Here is a 12,393-nt window from a genome sequence, read left to right on the forward strand (position 1 = left end):
TGTATCAATAATTCCAAAACCATGCTATGTACAAGGTTTTAAAAGATTTCATCTTAAAGCTTACACAATGGCAAACTCAATTGCATTAAGTTTTGACCTCCATCTAGTGCAGGTAAAGAAATATTAACTGTTGTTTTCATGATATTAATTTATATAGATATAATGTTCACATTTTTTAAAATATCTCAACAACCAAGTAACACAGGCAGAACTCCCTATCCTCATCTGAAAGCTCTCAGCTAAATGAATAAAATGCTAATGTCAGTATGTGTGTAACTTGAGTGGTTGCTGAGAAATTGTACGTTGTTTACAAATTATTATAAACATAATAGTGACTGTGTTTACTGTGAATTATAAAATTCAGTTTAAGACCTAGAAGCTAAAGTATATTACCACTATTAATATAGTTTGTGCTTAAGTGTTTGCCATTTATACTTCTTTCATTACCCCTTTGGTTTCAGAGATATGAACATTTGTTTGAAATGTGAGGACATAATTTGATTCTGCAAAAGGCTTAGGCTCCACCCATTGGAAGTTAAGAGTGCAAACGTCCTGAGCGCCATTGGAATGCATGAGTTAAAGTCCACCCACTCACATTCCTAGGAAATATGTTCCCAAGTACTTTTGTCTTCTGTGTCACACCTCCAACATTTGCTATCTACCTGAGGAAAAATTCTCAGGAGTCTACTTAGGGTATAAAAATATCTACGTAAACATTTCCAAGCAAAAATCCTAAATCTTTAGATTTTATTGCATATTTAGGAGACATACATATATCCTCCCATTGTTTATTTGTGAATTGCTTATCCACTGTCTCTTCCCAATCCTTTCTAACCTCCTCTGATTGATTCTTATAGTTATCATGCAATATTTTATATGCTCAACAAATTATTCTTTTTTAATGGCAGCTTCTGTTCCAGATTCTGCTACAAACTCTCTCAGCCCTGGTCTTTCGTTTAGGACCCCCCTCCCCCAATTCTTTCTCTTTGCCTATACTCTTATATTAATCCTTAATAGGGAGGGCAATCTCTATTCTGCAGTCCAAATACATTCTGGGTGTCTTCAATTCTATCATCTTTCCTTCCCTAGTTATTTGCTCTCAATACCTTGGTTCCTTTTCCAGTTGTCTGCAATAAGTTCCAACACCCTTTTGCCGATTGTCTGTATCCTTAATTGAAGTCATCTGTATTGGTAGAATCCCCTTTGTCCATTCCCATGTTGGCTTAGTTCTTAGGATACTTTCTGCTACTTTATAGATATAATATTCTGTATGATTATTGTTATTCTCCTTAGTCTGTATTCAAAATTCCAGATGTGAAGTTGTTCTAACTTGCCGTTCATTCTTACAGATGGGTTCGGAGCCGATCCTCTTCTCCAAGTTGGCCTACTACAAAGCTCGAGGTTTTCAGACAGCTCGAGGCCAAGTCCCCTATCCCATGATGTCCCTAGAGTTACCTCAGATCTAGTTTGCCGCTGCAGTAGATCGGAGGTTCCTTGCATAGCTCGGGCCAGTACAAATTTCTTTTCCAAAATTTATCTGAATAACTTTATTTCTCTACTTTTAGAGTTAGCTTGTAGCTCTTATAGCTTTTATAGCTTATAGTGTGAATTCCCTTTCCCTTTGGTGTGCCTTTTCTTAATTAGATATAGTTCTCTTTGGCCTTCGTTTTTTTCTGTAGGCCTGTTATATTTAGTCTAGTTTAAATAGTAGTTGTGTGCTTTTCAACAGTGACAGTTTGTCACAGCATTTTGATATATATTTAGATATTTAGAGTGCTTTAGATAAGTGGTTAGTATAAGTGTGTGTTTAATAGTGACAATGTCATGGCATATTTAACCCATAGTTTTTTTTTTGTTTTTTTTTTCAGGGCTTATTTGAAATAGTTTTGGTGTGTCTTGTTATACTACAGTACTTTTTTCTTGAGACTGTATAGTTCATTATGGCTGACCAGGATAGGGATAAGCATCCTAAGTCAGGGTTTAAAAAATGTCCAAAATGTGGACAGAAAATGTCTGTCATAGATAGCCATGTAAACTGTGTATATTGTTTGGGAGCCTTGCACCTTCAAGAAAGCTACTCCATTTTTCATCCTTTCTCTTCCAGGGTTCTTCAGGAGAGAAAGTTAATAGCTAGAGGACTTCTCCAACCATCAATTCAGGAAGCTTTGAGTGACCAGGATGGGTCTAGTAAATCCTCAGTCTTCTAAGGCTTCTACTTCTTCGGAAGTAAAAAAAAATCATAGTCTGCTCCACTGCCCTCGGAACCAAGCGTCTTGTCCTTTCGGAGCTGGTCCCCCAGTCCTGGAACCGGTATGAGGTACCTAAATCGCCAAGCCTTCAATCAGTGCCTCCATCCATTCATCTCAGTCCTCAATCAGCCTTTCCGATTTGGATGTGGATCGTGTGTTGCAGAAGTTGCTGCAGGCACCGGCGTTTACAAAAATTTTATTGGCTCTGACCCAAGCGGTTTTGGAACCTTAGACTGTATTGCCATTAACTTCTTTTCCTCCTCTGAGCCATGCCAGTCCTTCGGAGCTGGAGGAGTCAGACTTGATTGTTGAGCCTTCGGAGCCGACACCTGTTCCAGTGTCATTGGTTTCATTTACTCGGATGCTGTAGGTGCTGATCGTGGAGTCTAGGAGCCAACACTCTCCGGTCAGGTTCAGGGAGGATAGTCGGACTAAATTGTCTATTCCGACTTTGCCTCTTGGGGCTTTAGCTCAGATGAGCTCAGCTCCTACCTCTGGTTTGGAGCCCACTGTTCCGGTGCCAAGGGGATCGATTGTTTCCTCGGATCCAGCGGTCCCTTCTCATCGGAGCAGAGGTGCCTTCAAAGCCATGAGGAGAGTTATGTCTCCTAAGACATCTATGACTTCAGGTCTGGCCACCTCCTCCCCAAAAGTGCCTGTGTCCGCTTTTGCTTCACAGATCCTTTCTAAGCATTCAGACCCAGATTCTCAGGAAGTCCCATTGGCTGGCCCCTGCTCTTCCGAGACCTCACCAAAAGTTCCCCCTGATGAGGTTCCCAGGAAGAGAATCTGTAAGAGGAAGCACTTCCCCACAGGAGTCTCTTACATTCGTTATTGACTTGGATGAATCTGAAGGGTCCCCACGGTTCCCCTTTGAGGATCTCTCATTTGCTGAGATATTAGAAATCCTTAGGCAGAGGGATGACTGGCAGTCTACCAACCCTACTGAAGATGATTTGGTTCTCCTGAAGGCTTTTTGGTCTCAACCCCTCCACCTCTTGGGTGTTTCCGCCCTTTGATGAGCTCATGGCGCTGGTCTCACGAAGGGCATGGGAGTCTCTGGACACCATGGAGCCTGTCCCCTGGAAGCCTAATAAATTTATTTCTGCCCCCCAGGAAAAGGCTTTTCTTACCAAGGGAGTGCCAGTTGATGCATGGTGATGGCGGCAGCCACCAGAAAGGAGATGTCTGAGACTTATTCCTCTATCCATCCTCCTAACAGAGAGTCTAGGATCATGGATACATACGGGAAGTGCACGTACAGTTCACCGACTTTTGCCTTGCTTTCACTGAACTATCTCACTCATTTTACAAGACTGCAAAGAGATTTCCTAAAAGCTTGGAGATGCTCTGCAGAGTACAGTAGCTGCCGGAGCTTCAGACAGTCTCCTCCCAGCTTGCTACCCTCAATTCCATAGTGAACTCGTCCATGCGTCTCATTTCATATGCAGCTGATGGAATGAGAAGGGCAACGGGTACAGGAATTGCTCTTAGGAGAAATTCCTGGATGCGCTTGTGTTCCTTCACGGAGCCCTTTAAGCCATCCTTTGTCAACACCCCTTTTGATGGCTCATCCCTCTTCGGGCCCAAAGTTAAGAAAACTTTGACCAGGTGTGAGCAGGAAGGAAAACCTGTCTGCCGTCTGAGTCCATTTTTTCATCCCTACTAGACCCTATCCCAAGGGTTAAGAGGGAGGAAAGATGTGGTTCTGAAAAGCCCAAGGTGCCTTTCAGGACACACGTGGTGAACCCCCTTCCAGGGGCAGAGGAGGGGACAATAATAGAAGATGCCACCCTCGTGGCAGAGGGGGTCCGCAAAACCAGGGCAACAGAGACCAGTTCTTTGGGAAGCCCTACCAGCGCTACTGAAAGGAGGCCCGACTGTCCTGCTCTGGAGGCAGTCTGGGTCGCTTATCTTTGTATCCAGATGCCTCGCTCAAAATAACAAACGACAGTTGGGTACAAAGTATAGTTTCTAGAGGATGTTTCATTCTTTTTGCCACTTCCCTTCCATTGACAGTAAAAATCCCAGACATTTCACCCAGTTACAGGGAACAAGCAACAGTAGAGGTCGAAACGTTGCTAAGAAAGAGTCATCCAACCAGTCCCAGCAGACCAGATAGGATCTGGAACTTACTCAAGATTTTTTGGCTCCAAAAAAGGCAGGGGACTGGAGACCTATTTTGGACCTCAGCAGACTAAGCAGATCTGTCAAGAAAGAGAAGTTCCGGATGGTCACGCTTCAGTCGAAACTTCCCTTCTTAGGGAAAGACAATTGGATGTGCTCGATAGATCTCCAGGATACTTACTACCATATAAAAATGGCCAAGACCATCCAGGGATCATCTGCACTTCTGGCTTGGGAGCCTATCGTTACCAGTTTCGAGCCCTGTCCTTTGGTCTCACTACAGCCCCAGAGTGTTCACCAAATGTATGGCAGTGGTCACGGCTCACCTGAGGCATTTAGGATTCCAGGTGTTTCCGTACTTAGACCATTGGCTCCTCACCGCCACCACCAGGCATCCGCTCTTACAAGCCAGGGACAACACTTTCTGTCTGCAGTCATCTGGGCATTACAATAAATTCAGAAAAATCTGCCTTGTCGCCATTGCAACGTATTGTTTTTATCGGAGCAGAATTGGACAGCACCACCACCACTTTGAGATTTCCAGCAGAAAGTCTTACTACTCTGTCAACAGGTTCACAGTATCATATCCAAAGACAAGACTTCAGCATCAGAAGTGCTAAAATTGTCAGGCATGATGGCAGCCGCAATATTAGCAATACTGTTGGGTCGCATGCACATGTGAATTCTTCAATGGCTGTTATTCACTCAGTGGTCTTACCAAGAGCTCCCACAGTCTCATCTTTAATGATCACAAACACATGCAAAAAGGATCTTCAGTGGTGGTTGACCTCTCTTCATGTAACGATAGGTCGTCCTTTTGTCCTACCCCCACCAGCAGCCACAGTGACCATGGATGCTTCCTTAATAGAGTGGGGGTGGAGGACATTTTCAGGGAAGAACAGCCCAAGGCACATGGACCAAACAGGAGACACATCTGCATATCGATGTCCTGGAGATGAGAGCAGTACTTTTAGCGTTGCAGTACTTCCAAGACTCTCTTCCTCTGGGAACAATTGCAATTCAGACGGACAAAATGTCAGTGGTCTGGTACCTAAACAAACGAGGGGGGACCAGGTCCTACCCCTTTTGTTGCGAGGCCCTAAGAGTATGGCAGTGGGCTACATCCACCCAGCGCTTTCTGTTAGCAATGCACATCCTGGGGAAATCCAATGTGATAGACAAACTGAGCAGGGCAATTTTGTTGCCAAATGAGTGGTCCCACAAGAAAGAGATAGCGGAGAGAATTTTCTGCAGGTGGGGCCAGCCTTGCTGCGACCTTTTTGCCAACCACATGAACACAAAATGCAGAAGCTACTTTGCCCTGATTCCCCCTCCGAGGGAAGCCTCAGGGGACGCACTCGTACATGATTGGCCTCTGGGTTTTCTCTATGCATTCCCACCAATTCTCTTGATATACCCAAAGTATTGCAGAAAGCAGAATCCGTGGGAAGGACCATCATTCTAATAGCCCCTCATTTTCATCGTCAGATTTGGTTCCCCTTCCTTCAAATTCATCATTTGGAAGACCCTTGGATTCTGGACCTAGTTCCAGATCTTCTGACGCATTCGTCGGGGGCTCTTCATCCCTCTCTTCAGTCCCTGAAATTGACAGCTTGGCTGCTCCAATTCCCAACATAGCCAGGTTCCATAACCTCTCAAATGAAACACAGCAGATATTGATATCTTATAAGTCCTCTACTAGGAAACTGTATCTTAGCAAATGGAAAAGATTTTCTATATGGGCATCTCAAAATAACATTGATCCCTATCAAGCCCGTATTGCCTCCATATTAGAGTTTTTGACTATGCTTTTCATTAAAGGAGCTGCAGCAGCAACAGTTCAGGTTCAGCTTGCTGCTGTCTCTAACTTTCACCTTGTCTTTGAAGGATTAAACATAATGTCGCACAAACTATCCAAAGCCTTTCTCAAAGGGACTTTTCATCTCAGACCACCTGTGAAATCCCCTTATACTCCTTGAAATCTAAATTTTATGCTTTCACACATTATTTTCCACCTTTCAAACCAGCTTCCTCATGTGATTTGAAATATTTCATGAAAGACTATCTTTTTAGTACCCATCACTTCTGCCCGTAGAGTGTCAGAGCTTCAGGCCTTGTCCATAAAACCTCATTTGATTTTCCATGCTGACAGAGCATTCCTGCGAACAAACCTTCATTTTTACCCGAAGTTTGTACTGAATCTAACCTTAACCAGATCATAGATTTGCCAGTGTTCTTTCCTAAACACACCAACAATCTAGAGTATATGCTGCACAAACCTGATGTTCATAGACAGATCCGATTTTACTTGGATAGAACAAAAATGAGAACAGCTTTTTGATGTTCTTCATGTTTCACTGTTGCAGTCATTACATTTGAGTTATCCTGCTGGCAGGTTTCCCTCAGTCGGCCTGAATTCCAAAGTCTTGGGTCCTGCATTGGTTGCTGTCGCCTCTTCCCTGACGTCCGGTTGTCAGGGGTATAAAAGATGCAGCCGACGCCATTTTATCCAGTCTTTCTTGCCGCGCGGTGTCCGAAGCAGAAACAGTTCGCAAGTGCCGGTTGGCCAACTCCTGAGATTTTTGTGTTCGAGTTTCAGATCCAAAGTAGTCATTAAAAGCTAAGTACCCCATTGGGGAAACGTTTTTTTCTTGCTCCAGACTGATGTCAGAAAAAGTTAATAATTGTATTTCTTGTGGGAAGCAAATACCTCATAAGGACTTTCATTCCTACTGTATTCCTTGCCTAGGCCCTGACCACGACATTGCTAGTTGTCAGTTTTGTGCTAGATTTAACCAACGTACTATTAAGCGTCGGTACAATTTTGCATTAAGCTATTTTGGGCGAAGATTTAATTATACAATGTCGTCAGACAGCCATCTGACTACCGGAGTTCACAAAAAATGCAAAGAAAAAGAAAGACAGGCAACTGAGGTCCAAAACCGACGATGAAGCTTCTCCTAAGCAAGTCGCCGGTTCGCCGGTTCTCAGTGAGGCGCTTTCGCAGCCACTGATGCCCGCTACTTTAGAGTCGCAGGCCGCTACCAACTCCCACTTGCAGTCGGCCAGGCCACTGGAAACTCAAGGTATTGAAGCCTCGGTGATTATTCCCTCAGATGGGTCCGGAGCCGCTGAGCAGGCATCTGCTTCTGAGGGTTTATTCAGACCTAAACAATTATATATCAAACCGACTTCAAAGACTAAAACACCTTTAAAGGCAAAGAAACAAGTTCACCAGCCACAAGGACAGGCCTTCATGCCCAAAAAACAAATGCTTAAAATGGCCGAAGACTTGATTACCTTGATCAGGGGTTCCCATCCCCCTCCTGATAAGAGGCCTAGGCAAGAGACAGACTATGAATCTTCAGATCAGGTTTCCATTTCTTCTGATACCTCTTCTGATCAGGAATATCCTATTCCCCCCTATGAGGGTTCTGATGCTGAAGAATTGATTCCTTCAGCTTCTCCTCCCAAGGACTACTCTTTTGGGGAAACCTTGCATACCATGAGGGAGCACTTCCACTGGGAGAGCCAAGATTTTTCAGAATCTAAGAAAAGGCTCAGAGACTTCCTCTTACTACCTCAACACAGGCCTCTAGCTATACCACCTGTGTTGGACATTGTAGATGATGTGTTCTCGGAGTCTAGTCTGACCCCTGACTCTACCTCCAGCTCCTGTTAAGCCGGACAGATACTACAGGGTCCCTGACTCTCATAAATTCCTTTTCAAAAACCTACTGCAGACCCAGAAACTATTTCCCAGGGTCCAAAAGGGGTCAAGGCTTCTACTGCAAAAAACCTTACCCCTTCTGACAGGGATTCTAGGGCACTGGATAGATGGGGAAAAAAGATTTTACAAATTTGCTACTTTGGCTATAAGGGCCTTAAATTGCCAGTTTCATATGCTCAAATATCAGCAATATACCATGACACTGCTTAAACAGAAAATGATGGCAAATTCTGAATGTGCAGAAAACAAAGAAATGCAGGATTTATTGCATGCAGCTGAACAAGTTGGAAAGCATACTTTGCAATGTGGGTTTGATTCTCTGGAGGCCTCCTGCAGGGCTGCTGTTACGGATTCTGTCATTAGGAGGCATGCTTGGTTAAAGGAACAAAATCTGCCTGACCATGTTAAAGCAAAATTATTAGATGCTCCTTTACAACATGATACCTTGTTTGGTGTTAAGGCAGAAGAGGTGTTAAAGAAAATGGAGGACAAAGCTAAATCTATGCAAACGGTCAAGGATTTCTTACAGGTACAGCCACCTGGATTTAGCAGACACTGGCCTACAAAGAATTAGTCCTTTCCAGTCTCAGACAGACCTCAAAGGGGCAGATCCAGACACCCTAGAGGCAGATCACAGCCACAAGGATCCTACAGGTCTAAGCAGTGGAGTGCTTCTACCTCCAAAGGTGGAGAAGACAAAGCACAATCATACAGGAAACAGTCCCAATGACTTCCCCCTGCCTGCACCAAGCACTTATCTTCTGGCAGCACCCTTAGGAGGAAAACTAGCACTTTTTTCTCAAAATTGGCACATTATAACCCAGGACAAATGGGTTCTAGACAGTGTCACAAGGCTACAAGTTTCATTTCCATATCCTGCCAAAGCCAAACGGTTGGCCAGACCTGACAAAAAATCAATAGGCAGAGGCTCAAAAAGAAGTCGCAGCTCTCATGGACATGAGGGCAATTCAACAAGTGCCACAGCAAGAGCAGGGACAAGGATTTTACTCAAGACTGTTCTTGGTACCCAGAAAGGACAAAGCATGGAGACCAATACTGGACCTATCTATTCTAAACACTTTCCTGGATATACCAAAACTCAAGATGTTGACCTTACAGCAGCTTCTGCCCATGCTGGGCAGGAAGGCTTGACTCGTGACTTTAGACCTAAAAGAGGCATTACCTGCATGTCCCAATCAGACAATCGTGCAGAATATACCTCACATTCAAGGCTGGCTCAAAGCATTACCAATTCTCTGCACTGCCCTTTGGCTTATCTACTGTGCCCAGGGTCTTCACAAAGTGCCTGGCACCAGTAATTGGTTACTGCAGACAAAGAGGAATGCAAATATAGCCTTACTTGGACGACTGCCTCATACAAGCAGAGAACAAGGACATTCTACTACAGCATCTGACATTTGTGATAAAACTTTTAACATGCCTAGGGTACACAGTCAACAAAAAGAAATCAAAACTAGTACCCTCTCGAGATAATATTCCTGGGTGCAAGCTTAAATACAACTGCCCAGATGGCTTATCTCACTGCAGACAAACGAAGGCAACTAACTACCTATTTCAAGGAAATGGCAACAAAGACCCAGTTATCTGCAAGAAAAATTCTGCAGGCTTTGGGCTTCATGGCATCCTGCATCTGACTAATTCTATATGCAAGACTGCATATAAGGAAAATTCAATGGTACCTAAAAAGTGTCTGGACACAACATTGCCACAGCCTAGAAACAATGATTACTCTAATTCCCTGCCTACAATAGGAGTTTCGATGGTGGATAAAGGCTTGTCACCAAAACAAAGAACAGCCATTCTCACTACCCCCAGCCAGGCAGAGCCTAATGACGGATGCTTCAGATTATGCCTGGGGGGGTACACATGGCAGGAAGAGGCATTCAGGGCACCTGGTCCACAAACCAAAAGCATCTACATATCAATCAAAAAGAGATATGTTAGCTGTTCGAAATGCCCCGACAGCCTTCAAGGACCTACTTCATCCGGGACAACTACTGATAATGACAGACAACACCATGGTCATGTGGTACATAAACAAGCAGGGGGGGCACTCATTCTTATCCCCTATGCAAACAAGCCATGGCTTTATGGGACACAGCATTGACTTACCAAGTTCATCTGCAGGCACAATTCCTGCCAGGAAAGGAAAATACTCTGGCAGACGAACTAAGCAGAAACCTCATGGATCCCCACGAGTGACACCTGGATCCACAAGTCTTCAGCATGATAACAAAGAAATGGGGATGCCCGGACATAGATCTATTTCCCTCCCTTCAAAACAGTCAACTAAAAAGATTCTGCACAAGGACTTATCACAGACAAGCTTGGAAAGTGGACGCCTTATCTTTCAACTGGACAAACCTATCAGTATATACCTTTCGTCCACTGCCTCTCCTCCCCAAGGTACTCCTAAAGGTCAAGCAGGAGAAACCAAAAATGATTTTGATTGCCCCAGACTGGCCACGCCAGTACTGGTATCCGATCTTAAGGAACTTGTCCCAATGCCCAGCCTGGACCTTACCTCAGATACCTCATCTACTGTCCCAGCAAAACAATCAGATTCTGCACAGCCAACTCAGGACCCTAAACCTGGCAGCATGGCGGATAATGTAGCCATACAAAAAACACACCTCTCAGTAAAGCTGTGATGGATGTAATTTTAGAAGCCAGAAGGCCTAGTACTAGAAAATCCTATGCTGGGAAATGGAAGAGATTTTGCGCTTGGAACCAAGCTCAAGGAACTAATACAGCTGTCCCAAATATTCCTCAGATTTTGCAATACTTAACTGAGATGCTGGACAAAGGCCTATCTTTTTCATCAATTAAAATCCATGCCTCTGCCATTTCGGCTCATTACAATACAGAGCCACCACTTTTTTCTCATCCTTTATTAAGGCAGTACCTCAAAGGAGCCAAAAACTTAAGGCCTCCAAGGAGAACACCAATACCTGCATGGGACCTCAATTATGTCTTGGGAAAACTCACCTTACCTCCTTTTGAGCTAGCTGCTACTGCGGATATAAAGTTCTTATCTTGGAAAACAGCTCTGCTCCTAGCAATAACTTCTGCAAGACTAGTTTCAGAGCTACAGGCTCTCATGGCTGTGGAACCCTTTATCATTTTTTATCCAGACAGGGTCTCTCTGAGAACAAACCCTACATTTATGCCTAAGGTGGTATCCAGTGTAGCCCTTAACCAAACAATTCATTTGCCAACTTTTTATCCAAATCCACAGAAGAAGGGAGAGAAAATTCTGCATTCTTTGGACGTACACAGACAACTTAGATTCTACTTGGACAAAACTAAAGTTTTCAGAAAGACAGAACAATTACTAGTGGCATATGCCACAGCTTCACAAGGAAAGGCCATCTCCAAGCAGACTATTTCAAAGTGGATAGGTCACTGCATTCGTTTCTGCTACTCACAACATGACAAACTAGTGCCTAAGGGCATTAGGCCACATTCAGCCAGAGCTGCAGCTACTTCTGCAGCCTTTCCTCAGGGGAGTACCAACCAAAGACATTTTAGAGGCTGCTACTTGGAGTTCAGTGCATATCTTCACAAAACATTACAATCTGCCTCTTTACATAAAATCCAGGGCAGGCTTTGCTACTGCAGTTCTGCAGGGCCTCATAGCTGCTGCTAATGCTGTTTAGCTCCAGCCCCCCAACCATAGCTTTGGACTTCAACCCAAATGTAATGACTGCAACAGTGAAACACGAAGAACATAGTACAGTTGTGTACACTTACCATAAATGTAGATGTTAGAGTGTATTCACTGTTGCAGTCCAGGTTACCCACCTGCCATCCCCCTTACTTTTGCTGGATCTTATCTTTACTTCTCTAATCTATACAACTTAGGGGGTGTATTTGCTTATAGATGACGGTAAAGCTTATTTTGGTGCATGTATGTTTTATTTACATAATTTTAGCCTACCCTTTTGGGGGCACCTGACATCTGGGGCAAGAAAAACTGATTAAAATGGCGTTGGCTGCATCTTTTATACCCCTGACGACCTGACGTCAGGGAAGAGGCGACAGCAACTGACGCAGGACCCAAGACTTTGGAATTCAGGCTGACTGAGGGCAACCTGCCAGCAGGATAACCCAAATGTAATGACTGCAACAGTGAATACACTCAAACATCTACATTTATGGTAAGAGTACACAACTGTACTTTTCCTTTTCAGATTCCAGAAAAGGTATGCCAGTGGCAAAAACAGCACTGTCTAAATGGTTATCTGATTGTATCACATTTGTTTA

The 12,393-nt window shown here is 44.0% G+C and overlaps 1 protein-coding gene across 1 annotated transcript in view; it reads left to right on the top strand.

Annotated features, from left to right (window-relative positions):
• The window catches only part of ATP8B2 (ATPase phospholipid transporting 8B2), a gene marked incomplete in the record, with an annotated part of 2,601,455 nt that overhangs the window by 1,101,831 nt on the left and 1,487,231 nt on the right, over nt 1-12,393 (top strand).

This window comes from Protopterus annectens, chromosome 8.part0 (assembly GCF_019279795.1).
Source record: "Protopterus annectens isolate FY-2018-M chromosome 8.part0, PAN1.0, whole genome shotgun sequence".
In the NCBI taxonomy this organism is placed as follows: Eukaryota; Metazoa; Chordata; order Ceratodontiformes; family Protopteridae; genus Protopterus; species Protopterus annectens.